Source organism: Lynx canadensis, chromosome B3 (genome assembly GCF_007474595.2).
Source record: "Lynx canadensis isolate LIC74 chromosome B3, mLynCan4.pri.v2, whole genome shotgun sequence".
Taxonomy (NCBI): domain Eukaryota; kingdom Metazoa; phylum Chordata; class Mammalia; order Carnivora; family Felidae; genus Lynx; species Lynx canadensis.
Window position 1 is genome coordinate 45,853,442 of NC_044308.2, and position 12,233 is coordinate 45,865,674.

Below are 12,233 nucleotides of genomic sequence, written 5' to 3' on the forward strand. Positions count from 1 at the left end.
CTGCTCGCCTTCTTGCTTTGCTGCCCAGGGATGTGCAACTACAGTCAAAGCTTTCACAATATTTGCAGCAGCGTTATGAAGGTGAACGCTGAGGACGGTCGGCTTTGCTCTGGAGGAGAGAGCATTCATTTCGAGTTGAATGGAGCGCTTGTTTCTTCCTCTCTGACTTCACGCACCTCCGAGAGCCCAGCTGCAGTGTAATTGACGCCCCTCCGTTTCTTTCCTTGTGCTCTCTTAGAAGTAAAAGCACAAACAGGCTTTTGCCTGAAAGGCAGGATGCCAGCGTTATCTTTCCTGAGTGGGCTCATAAATACAGATTCTTTGGAGAGAGGTGCGTATAATCAGTGCACGAGCCAGCATTTTGCATGTGCGATGAACAGATGTGGCTGCATTATTCAGTCTCCCTATTTGACTTCCCTACCAAGACGTACTTCAGAAAATGGGATGTCGACGAACACATCTTCCCAAGTGAAAATAACCCGTGCCAAGAGGAGTTTCGAATGTTCCAGTTAACCATTTGTCATGCTGGTTCCTTATTGACTTCTCTGCCTCAAATGTTATGACGTGCCGTGTCACTTCAAGTTTTCCTTCTAAAGATGAAATATTTTCTAATTGTATTTTGAGTGAAACGACATTCACAACGAAATGCATCAATCACTGTAGTAGACAAATGTTGGTTTTGACTCCGCGTTTTATCTTCTTGTTTTCTTTCCCCTATCGCACAACGTGACATCCATACTAAAAGTGAGTGCATAACATACATAGGTACAGTTTAAAAAATGGTTTTAAAAATGAACACCTGGCATTACCACCCGAGTGACAGGTACCGTCTTGGTGGCCCCTGGAACGCTGGTGGTCACTTCCTCCTTCCTTAGAGGTACCACAGTGGTGGTGGTGTGGCAGTGGTGTTACTGCTTTTAACTTAGGATTTTATCACTTATGTATTCATCTCTAGCAATATAGTTTAGTCTTGCTTGTATTATACCATATATATACATATATATGTATGTATATGTGTGTGTACATATATATATATATATATAATGCCTTTGTGTGAATATACAAACCCATGAGTGCTCCCTTAATTTTGCACCCTGGGTGCCTCACTGAGTATCATACCCCTAGGGTCAGCCCTATTCCTGTTGTGTATGTAGCTTTGGTTCATCTTTGTCACTCCCGGTTAGCATTCCATTACTAAGAATATACCACAGTTCTTTTACGTGTCACGCTGGCAGACATTTGGGCTGTTTCTGGTCGTCAAGACTTCAGGCTGATATGAGTTTTCTTTTCCGTGCTTCCTGGCATGCATGTGCATAGGCTCGGTAGGGTTTACAGCCGAGAGTGTTTTCGTGTTGTTTTTAAAAAGTGATATTTTAAATTCCTTATGGTTCACTAAATGATAATACATGCCAATTCAATGCAAATGTAAATCTTGGTATTTTATTGTAAATCTTGGTATTTAAAATTTTTTTTTAACGTTTACTTATTTTTGAGAGACAGAGTGTGAGCGGGGGGAGGGGCAGAAAGAGAGGGAGACACCGAATCTGAAGCAGGCTCCAGGCTCTGAGGTGTCCGCACAGAGCCTGATGTGGGGCTCAAACTCACGAGCCGTGAGATCATGACCTGAGCTGAAGTCAGACGTTTCACTGACTGAGCCACCCAGGCACCCCAAATCTTGGTATTTTAGACATGATGGGACATACTGTTCATTTGACTATCATTTCTAGACACACACACAACACACTTTACTGAAAAGTGTGGTCAGGTGCTTTTGCAGGCAAGATTAGCATTCAGGACAGAAGGTGACATTGACCAAGCTGTTCTTCCCGCCCCCCTCCCCATCACCACACTCCTATCCTTTAGTCTTGTGGGTCTTTCCAAAGGAAATTAAAGTGAATCATACAAGACAATCTTAAAATTGATTGCATCAGAGGCAGATGTCTTTTAGGGATTTGTGTTTCACCAGCTCTGCTGTATCCTGCTCTGAGAAGAGCAGGCGAGTTATGAGCTGTGCAGAGCTGAGCCTGTGTGAATGTCAGGGAAGGTTGTTTAGTGTGCACAGTGTTCTCTGAGTTGCTTGAAGCACATACATATCCAAGTCCTGACATGTCTCGTATTTCCTCCCCATGCTTTGTGATGGAATTTGCTGGTTAAAGCATCATTCTTTCATTTACTGGACAGTTTGAAATTTGGTATCTAACTCTTTGAGGTAAGTTTTCCCTTAGCTTTTGTTGCAAGCATTAGTGAAAGAGAAAAATTGGACTTATTGCCATAGTGATTTAATTGTTAGAGTGACCAACTGTCCAGCTTTCATGCTATCATTATAGTTTTAGAAGAATTCTACTTTTACTGGTTTGAGTCAGTGAAATAATTGTATAATTTGTATGATGGCAGCTATTAGTTTAATTAGAATTTTTCTTTTAGTGAGCTGAATTGTCTTAACGGATGTGTACTTTGGGACATACGACTAGCGATTAATTGCAATTTCATTTTATTGAAGCATTAGTTTTGTAATGAAAAAGTACCTTTCCAACATGGTTCAAAAAACGGATCAGAATAAACTAGGAAGGAAATATGGAAAATTTGACTTAACTGTAAAAGACATTGTAAATTAGGACAAAGAATCTAAAATGGCTCTTATTTGTACTTATACTTGCATATATTACTGTTTAATCAGAGATCTAATCAGGAAATTTTTAGTTACAAATATTTGAATACAGTTACATAATATAATTGTATTCATTTACTTATCTCAATTTTCTAAAATGTTTGCTTTTGAGAAAGAGAGAGAGAGAAAGAAAATGAGAGAGTATGGGGGAGGGGCATAGAGAGAGGGAGACAAAATCCCAAGCAGGCTCCGTGCTATCAGTTCAGAGCCCAATGTGGGGCTTGAACTCACGACCCGTGAGATCATGACCGGAGTGGAAAGAATCAGATGATTAACCAACTGGGTCACCCAGGTTCCCCCATAATAAAGTTTTTAAAAGCTCAGTTTAGAATCGTGAAACTGTACACCTCCTTTAAATCTGAACTTTATTTCAACTTTATGCAACATTGTTTATATAACTTGGGTTTCCAGATAAAGTAACCATTCCAGAGGAGGAATAAGATCATTTGTTTTTCACATTGGGTCTTCATTAAAGCTCATCTGATGTTTCCCTTCAGTTTTTTAGAGTTTCTGTTACATCTCACAAAGGTTTTCTCCTGGGTTGGTTGGAGTTGTAGGCCATCCGTGTTTTCGGAGCAAAATGTCATTCTGAACAGAAAACATAAAGCAAACAGAGCATCAGCTTTTAGATGGAGCTTATTGAAGTGTTTCATCCTTTGTAAATAAATACTCAATTTATGTAATGCATGCTATTTTTAAAAAATTAGATTCTTATGTTCACAAATATTTTCATAACTTCAGAGAAAAACCAAACCCAAGTCTGTAAAAGCAATCAGTGTAAGGCTGCTTCCTAGAGCTCTGCACTGGGGTGATTTCAGCTCTGTGAGAACAGAAAGTCCTTGGGGCTGTTCTCCTTTTTTCTCCCCAACCACAGCACGTCAAAGATTTGAGGGTAACTATTGTTCCTTTCACTGCACTGCCCTGACTCCAGGGCAAACATTTGCAGTTCCTTCAACTGTTCCTCACAAGGCAGGCTTCTCTCCCCAGCCTTCTTTCTTTGGGCAGGCTCCAGTTTGCCAGTGCTGTTCTTAAAGGTCCCCGGGCATGAGGCCACTGTCACCAGCCTCTGCAGGGCTCAGCCCTGTAAGCCCAGCCCCTTCCTCTTATTGGTGCAGACACTGTCCAGCTCGAGAAGACATTGCTCTGTGTTTGTGGTCTCTCTTGGAGACCAACCGCTAGACTGCTCTGACTGTTCATTAGCTTGGCCTGAGATGCTGTTTGCTAACTTGTATCCATTAGGACGGAAGTGTCAATAGTCACAAAGAATTCTAGTTTATGGTTTTTCTTCTTCCTTCCTTCCTTCCTTCCTTCCTTCCTTCCTTCCTTCCTTCTTTCTTTCTTTCTTTCTTTCTTTCTTTCTTTCTTTCTTTCTTTCTTTCTTTCTTTCTTTCTTTCCCTGCCTGCCTGCCTGCCTGCCTCTCTTTTTTTTGAATTATATCTAAGGTCAAGTCTTCATTAAATCAGACTTTTATAATTAAAATAGTGTATAAGGGAGACAGAGAAGGACAAATACTGCATGGTATCACTTATATGTGGAATCCAAAAAAAAAAAAAAAAAAAAAAGTAAAAGTCATAGAAACAGTAGAAAAGTGATTCCCAGGGCTTGGAGGGAGGGGAGATAGGGAGAGGTTGGTGAAAGGGTACAAACTTTCAGCTGTAAGATGAATAAGGTCTGAGGATCTAATGTAAAACACAGTGACTATAGTTGGTAACACTGTACTATGTATGTGTTAGGTGATGAATGTGTTAGTTAACTGGATGGGGAGGATCTTTTCACATGTATACATATATCAAATCAAACTGATGTACACTTTAAGTATCTTAATTTCGTCAATTATATCTCAAGAAAGCTAAAATAAAGAGTATTATGAGTAATTTGTGAATGCAATTTTGAAAAATTCAAATGGTAAAGATATAAGTGAAGTCAAATATTAAAAGGTCCTCTTTGCCATCACCCTTCATCAATATCACTCGCCTCCACTTTCCTGGTTTGGCTTATGTATTTCCAGACCTGTTTCTATGCATTTATACATATATCAATGTTCATATGCAAACATAAATAATTCTTTTTTTTTTTAATGTTTATTTATTTTTGACAGAGAGAGCGAGCGCGCAACCATGAGTGGGGGAGGGGCAGAGAGAGAGGGAGACACAGAATCCGAAGCAGGCTCCAGGCTCTGAGCTGTCAGCACAGAGCCCGACACGGGGCTCGAACTCACAGACTGTGAGATCATGACCTGAGCCAAAGTCGGGTGCTCAACCGACTGAGCCACCCAGGTGCCCCAAACAGAAGAATTCTTAATAGAAGTGGGATTATAATGTATGTATTTTTGTATGTAATGTATGTATAATGTATGCATTTTTCTGAAATTTTTCATTGTCATCAAGTAATGTACTTGGAGACCTGTTCATAACAATCCATATGAATCTATTTCATTCTTTTTCACCTCCTGCACGATATCCCATTGTATGGATATACCACCGCATATTATAGCCACTTTCCTATTGATGGACATTTAGATTTTCCCAATGGTTTACCATTTACAGATAGTACTGCAATAGACATTTTTGTATCTATATATGTTTTGTGGATGTTTGGAGTATTTATCCAGGAGAGATACCTAGAGTTAAAATTTTGGGTCTTAGGTGTATTTAAAATTTTGATAATGTAAGCTCCATGAGACCGAAGGCTTTGTCTATTCTGTTCACTGCTGTATACCTAGCATAAAGTAGGTGCTCACTAAATGTTAGTCATTGAATGAAATACTCCTGCAGAAGCTCCATAATTTACATTCCCACGAATAGTGTATGAGAATGCCCGTTTCTCCACTCCTTTACCAACTCTGGATATTGTCTGTTTTTTAATTCCTGCCAAACTAATGGGTGACCAGTGCTAATTTCATTGATCTTTGTTTTGCATTTACATGATTACTGTGGAAATTGAACATTTTCTCATTATGTTCAGCCGATCACTTTTTATGTCCTGCTGTAGAATCAGTGTTATCTGTCCTGTCTCTTCAACCACAACGGGCCCTTTCATCCCTGACTCTGTGTCTTTGGAAGAGAAAATCACCTCTCACTGAATTCCTCCCATGGAGGCACAGAGCGAGTTATTTAACCATTTTCCCCCCTTGTAGTTAGCAGAGAGATTAAGAGTTATGAGGTTGAATATTTACACCCTGGCTCTGGGATTACGGATTGTGGAGGTGTTCAAAAATTGGTAGTTGTTATTAGTCTCACGAGACATATATTGTGAATTCCATTTATCACGGAAGAACTGAGTCAGAGCGGTGCAGTCGGTGTCTGAGGCTACACAGGTGGCGACCAGCAAGTGGAATCTGAGCTTAGGACTGGCAGACGTGGGTCTGTGGATTCTGCCTACATTACTGCTTTGCTCGCTGCCTGTCTCTCCGGGAATGCCTCCTGGCCTCCCCAAAGCCTGTTGTAGCACAGCACCCCTGATCCGATGTCTTTCTTCTAGGCTTCCTAGACCATGCAATACTAGACCTTCACTTACACAAAGTGTGATCCGTGTGCCAGCAACATCAGCAGCACCTGGGAGTTTGTTACAGATGCAGAATTTCAGGCCCCGCCCAACCTGCATTTTAATTGCATTTCAACAGGATTCCCAGATGATTCCTGTGCACATTAAGGCTTGAGAAGCACTGGGATGGAGCGTGTTATTAGTAAAATTAATGCGTCTTGTTTTCCTAATTAGGCCCTGGAATTTCTTTATACAGAGTCACAGCTCAGATTTTTTTGCTTTCCCCTAATGGCACCTCATAGTGTGAAGATACACAGGAAGGCACTGAGTACTTGCAACTTAAAAAACAATGGGTCCCACAACCCCTTCTCTTTGTCCAGCATGTACCTCTTACAGCTCCAAGGAAGGGTTTGATACGCATGTATATTAATGTCCAGCCCTGCAACTCTGCTGGCTTAGACTAAGGAAAGTCAAATTCATGGGGCCAAGATTAATAGAGGAAGGGACTGTTGGAAACAGTGCATGGGCAGTAAATAGGCAATGAATCAGACAAACCCTGAATCAGATCTGGGCCCGGACAATTATCAGCCCAAGCTGTGTAATGTCTATCTATGAGCCTCAGCTTCCTAATCTGCACAGCCAGTCCTACCCATTTCAGAGGGTCATTGGGAAGGTTACATGAGACTAACACTCTAGACTTAATTCTGTGCCCACCATGCGGTGGGAGCTCTGTAAGCGCCATTCCCTTCCCTCTGCCCTTTCCTTCTTCAGAACTGTGTGGGTAAGCACCAGTGAGAAGGTTGTGTTGTGTTTTATACAGCTTTTCAGGTCAAGTCACAGAGAATCGTCATGGTGAACAGCCACTAGAACTGAGGAATTACCATCTAGCTGAGAGAATGCGGGGAAGGGTGGTTTTCAGAAGTAGAGCTCTTCTAAAGGGCCAGAAAGTCATGCAAGAATAGCTAAGTGTATACGAGGAGAGAAACAGTTTAATTTTCTCAAATTGATCATGTGGAGAAATCTGTTGGCAGGCTGCAGAGTATGCTCTTAGTAATTGCCAGGATTTTGTATCCCAGGGAGATAAAATCTCAGAGCGCTGTTGTGTAAAGGACTCCGGGGCATAAATCTGCCATGGGACCGCTCCTGGCCATGAAGCCTGTGGGGGGAGGGAGGAATGTAGTTCAGAGGTGAGAGGCCTGCTGTTTTCCATCTCTACTGAGGACAAGCCAAAGAGAGAAATGGGCTTTCCAACAAAGGAAGGTGGGAGAGGAGAGACAAGCTTCCTGAATACAGTGGGGAGGAGGAGGAATGGTCTGGGGAAGGACAGAATTCTCCTTTCGTGGAGAACTGCAGAACTATAGAAAAGCATGGTTGCCATGGCAAAATATGTTGGGCATCCCTCTGCTCTGCTGATAGGACTGAAGGCACAGCTGGACCACCCTTTCTTTCTTTTATGTCCTACTCTGTCCCCAACCCCTTATTGTCCCTGGGGACCTTGGGGCCAAGGGAGATGTTAAATCACACAGAGTAGCATTTCTTAAGGCTTACTCCATTGGTCCACATCAGAATTTCTTAGGGCTTTTATTAGCAAATGTGTGTCCTGGGTCCCTTCACAAACCACCATAAATCAGGAGCTCTGGAGGTGGCTTCAGGAATTCTGCATATTTAATAAGCTTCCCACTGACTCTTTGGCACCCTAAGATTTGAAAGGCACCATCGCAGAATGAGATTTTGAGATCGTGATCTGTTACAAGCATTTCTCTGGGTGAACAATAAAAAGGAAATGTCATAACTTGGTCCTTGCCAAAGTACAGTCCTTGGACATCTCCTGGTGATTCACCTGCATGCTGAAGTTGGAAAAGCACTGCGCCACTGAGGTGGTTTCTCAAACTCCAGAGGCAGGTAGCTGTTAACCACAGGCAGTGGGAAGAGACTGGACTGGGAGTCAGAAGACCTTCGTCCTTCCAGCTATGGCTGTGTGAACTCAGGATGGTCATTTCACATTTCTGAGCATCTATAAGCCATCATGAGGACATGATAATGCACACTTTATGATATAAATGTAAGTATTAATTACGGAAGTGCTGGTACATGCAGGTGCATGACAGGTGTCAGGGAAGGCTGTGTTTGCACTCACCGTTGCTGGGTTTCTCCCGCCTTGACTCTGATGGTCTTTGCAACAAGACCCGAGTAGAGGGGCCTCCTGCTCCATGGGATGATGGTTTGGACCGTGTTCCAGACATTGGTCCATACTGCGCCATTTTCCCACTTGAACTTGATCATGACCAGCTCACCGATATCCAAATCCAACGTGATAAGGAAGGAATAGGTTTTATTACTAGTAATTTCTTGATCCCTTGAAGATACAAAGGAAATCAGACCCAGTTTATCTGTAACAGCAAAGTCATGTTTGGGCACATGCAGGATATGTTAGGCTTGCCTGAGTGACTTAGGGAGGTCTTTTCTGTTGCTTTTCCCAAACTGGTGTTGGACAGACTATTTTTAGAAAAAGCAATGGTATGCCAGACTATTAATAGCAAAAAACCTTATGTGGGGCTTGAACTCACAAACTGTGAGATCATGACCTGAGCCCAAATCAAGAGTCAGATACTTAACTGACTGAGCCACCCAGGGGCCACTGTGTTAGCATATTTAAAAGGCTCTGAGAGTTCTGCCATAGTGAATCTGGTAACCTTCTTTAGCTCAGGTTTCCTAGCTTCAACACTAACACATCAGGAAAGAGAAGACAATGGGGCTTTGGCAATGACCTCGGGGCAATTCAGCTCTCTGTGGGTTTAAGTAAAGCCACACCACACTCTTATTTTCCCACTAGTCCTTTTTTTTCCTCCCCATATAAATAGAAACAACAAAGTATAACAGTAACAGAAAACCACATGTTTAGGTGATGGACCAATTTGGAGCAAGATTTAAATGCAGGTCCTTAGATATCATTAGCAGCTTTACTCACTAATCTCCAAGACATTAACATGCCCCAACATTGACTGAGAAGCATGGAAAGCCACAGTGACTTCCCACTATAGAGCTATTTCCCAGGAGAGATCTAGGACAGTGCAGAGGTAACCCTGGATTTAGGGCGAGACAGGTAGATGGAGGGTTCCCCTGCACGGCTCGCCATCGCCCTTCCTGCAGAATGTTGTCAAGAATTGTTCAGGAATCCATCTACCCTGCTCGGCTATGAGCATACTAGGGCTAGGGTCCTCTACCTCTGAACGATGGAATCAATGTGATTGATGATCAGAGATCCAAAGCTGGGGGCCATTTTCCAGACCTGAGGACTGTCCCTGGAGCAGGTGGAGTGTCGCTTCCCAGAAAGACCCCATGCTTAGGGTGGAGATGCTGAGAAAAAGCAGCCTTTTTCTGGCCAGTGAAGCTGGTGAGCCTCTGAGGGAGGTACGAGGCCACTGTTTGCCTTGTGAGCAGGTGTGTAACAGGGCAAAGGACAGATGGGCAGGCTGGCAGTGCAGGCTGACCGAGATGGGAAATGTGTGCGAAGTTGAAACCAGTTTTATTTCTGTGTTACGGTTCTCAGAACTCACTGGAAAGGGACTCCGGGCCGTCCTGTGGACACCTGCTCCAGCCCTCCCTGCTCCTCCCTGCCCAGCTCTTCTTCCTGCACTGTGGATGGCTCTCGCCACCTCCGGCTTCCCTCTCCAGTCAGCTCACAGGGCAATGAATCGTCGGAAACCCGGGTAGTTCCATCATAAAGCAATCTGCGGGGCTGTGCTTGGGGGTACGTCCCGTCTGAAAGATGTTTGGAACAGTCATATGGGCTGAGAAGAATAAGCTGTGTCCGGCCTGACCCTTGAAAAGCACAGGGTCCATCTAGACCCTGCGAGAAAAAGCAGCACGTCGTCACCAGAGACGGGGCTGCACCTTGTACTCACAGAGTGATGGTAATTTTCTGGTTTTCCTCTTTTGTTCCCAGGAGTGTCATGGTAAACGTTGGTTCTACTGGTTTCTCAAGTTGGTTGATGAACTGGATCTTGAACTGGTAATGATACACTGAAGTGAAAAGGTGGAGGGGGAAAGGGAGAGACAGAATTTAAGTGGATGTTTTAAATTAAAAATCGTATACTTTTAAAATTTAAAAATGCAGAGGGTAAAGTCTAGATGGGTTGACACCAACATTTTTTCCCCCTGGGTGGTGGGATTATGAATGCTTTATGTATTTTTCTTTTTCTTTCTCTGTATTTGCTAAATGTCTACAGGGGACGTCTGGTGTATTTGTAATACAATAATCACTATCCAACAGAAGAAGGCAGAATAGGAATCTGGTATACCTAGCATTCTCACCCATTTCTAGATACAATCCTGTTGGACTAGTCCCCTTTCATAAACTGGTAGTTAGTATTTGTTAAGAGTCCCCTTTCATAAATTGAAGGATATTATCACCTTTCAGGCATCTGACAAAAGCGAGAGAACACACTGCCATTTTTTAGCTTTGCCTCTGTTTGATGGGGTCACTTTTGGGGTGGACAGAGCTCTAATTAAGAAGCATATGCCCTAATGACCACATCTCTATATTCTGGAACAGTTGCTGGGCACTAGCTCTGTGGGGGTCAAGGAGAACATTTTCTTTAATTTTTTTTTTTCAACGTTTATTTATTTTTGGGACAGAGAGAGACAGAGCATGAACGGGGGAGAGGCAGAGAGAGAGGGAGACACAGAATCGGAAACAGGCTCCAGGCTCTGAGCCATCAGCCCAGAGCCCGACGCGGGGCTCGAACTCCCGGACCGCGAGATCGTGACCTGGCTGAAGTCGGATGCTCAACCGACTGCGCCACCCAGGCGCCCCAAGGAGAACATTTTCTGATGGAAATAAGATAACTCTAGTTCTGGCACTTGGGCCTAAAATTTTTCCATCTTGTCAAATGCTCAGAAAGTCCTTCTACTGGGCTGTTTAGGGAGGGGAACTTATTTTACTCTTCTTTACCTAAATGCAGTCTATATATAATTACTACAAGTACACTCCTTGCTATTAGACGGGTTCGTTAAACACTTCACAGGGCATCATCTCATTTACTCGTCATAACAACCCTGTGAAGTAGGTATTGTCATCATCGTCCCCCTTTTATAAATAAGACACCTCGGGCCCAAGAGGTGAAGGGACATGTTCAAGATCACATAGGAGAGTCTGACTCTTCGCTTGGACCTACTGCTAAGGCTCCTAAGATGGCCTTGACTTCCCCTGCGTTGTCACAACCGTCTATTGGGCTGTTTCTGAAATTACCCCACCTCATTCCAAAATGGCTGGTTCCTGCTTGGACTTCTCTCTTTTGCTGTCCACATATTCTCTAAATACCTGTAGGGTTTTAGCTCCAACGTGGCAAACAGGTTTCATAGGGTATGCCAAGTCCACTTGATTGATAGGACTGCCCAGAGCCCTGTGTTGAAATGGGTTCTGAGGCTACACCCAGGTTCTTGGGAAGACTGGTGTCTGCCTTGGGCAAAGGAGAGGGATTTATGGCATGCTTGCTGTGTATTTGCCCTTCCTGTTCTAGGTAATAATTAATCCAGTAATCCTGATACAGTGCCTTCCACATAGTAGGTGTCTAATAAATTTTGTGGGATGAACACACTGACAGTTTGCTCTGGAGTAAAAAGAAGGGCATTCCCATTAAGCAGGATGGAAGTCACCTCTGAGAATCCAACACCCGAGTTTCAAGCTGTGTTGTAGGAGAATTCCCACTGGAAAGCATAGATCGTGGCACTAGCCACTTGTTCATCCATCCCATATATCCAGCGTGTGGAGATTCACCCTCTTTGTGAATCAACCTACTACCTGCCAAATGATGCATTTCTACCGGAGGTTGGTAGTTATGTGCAAACCTGGCGGCAGCTCATGGTGTGTTTGCCAACACCCCAGCTGTGGTGTCCTGGTTTGCCTGTATTGCTGGGATTCTGGATTATTTACCCCACCCACCCCTTTGACATAAATCAACCTTCTCATTTGGTCTTACGGTGGATTAGCTTATGTTCCTGGGGTTATCTCTAGGGTTTGCTCTGAAGCACCAAAGTTTATTCATGTATTTTTATGTTTCCAGCAAGAACCAAACACTA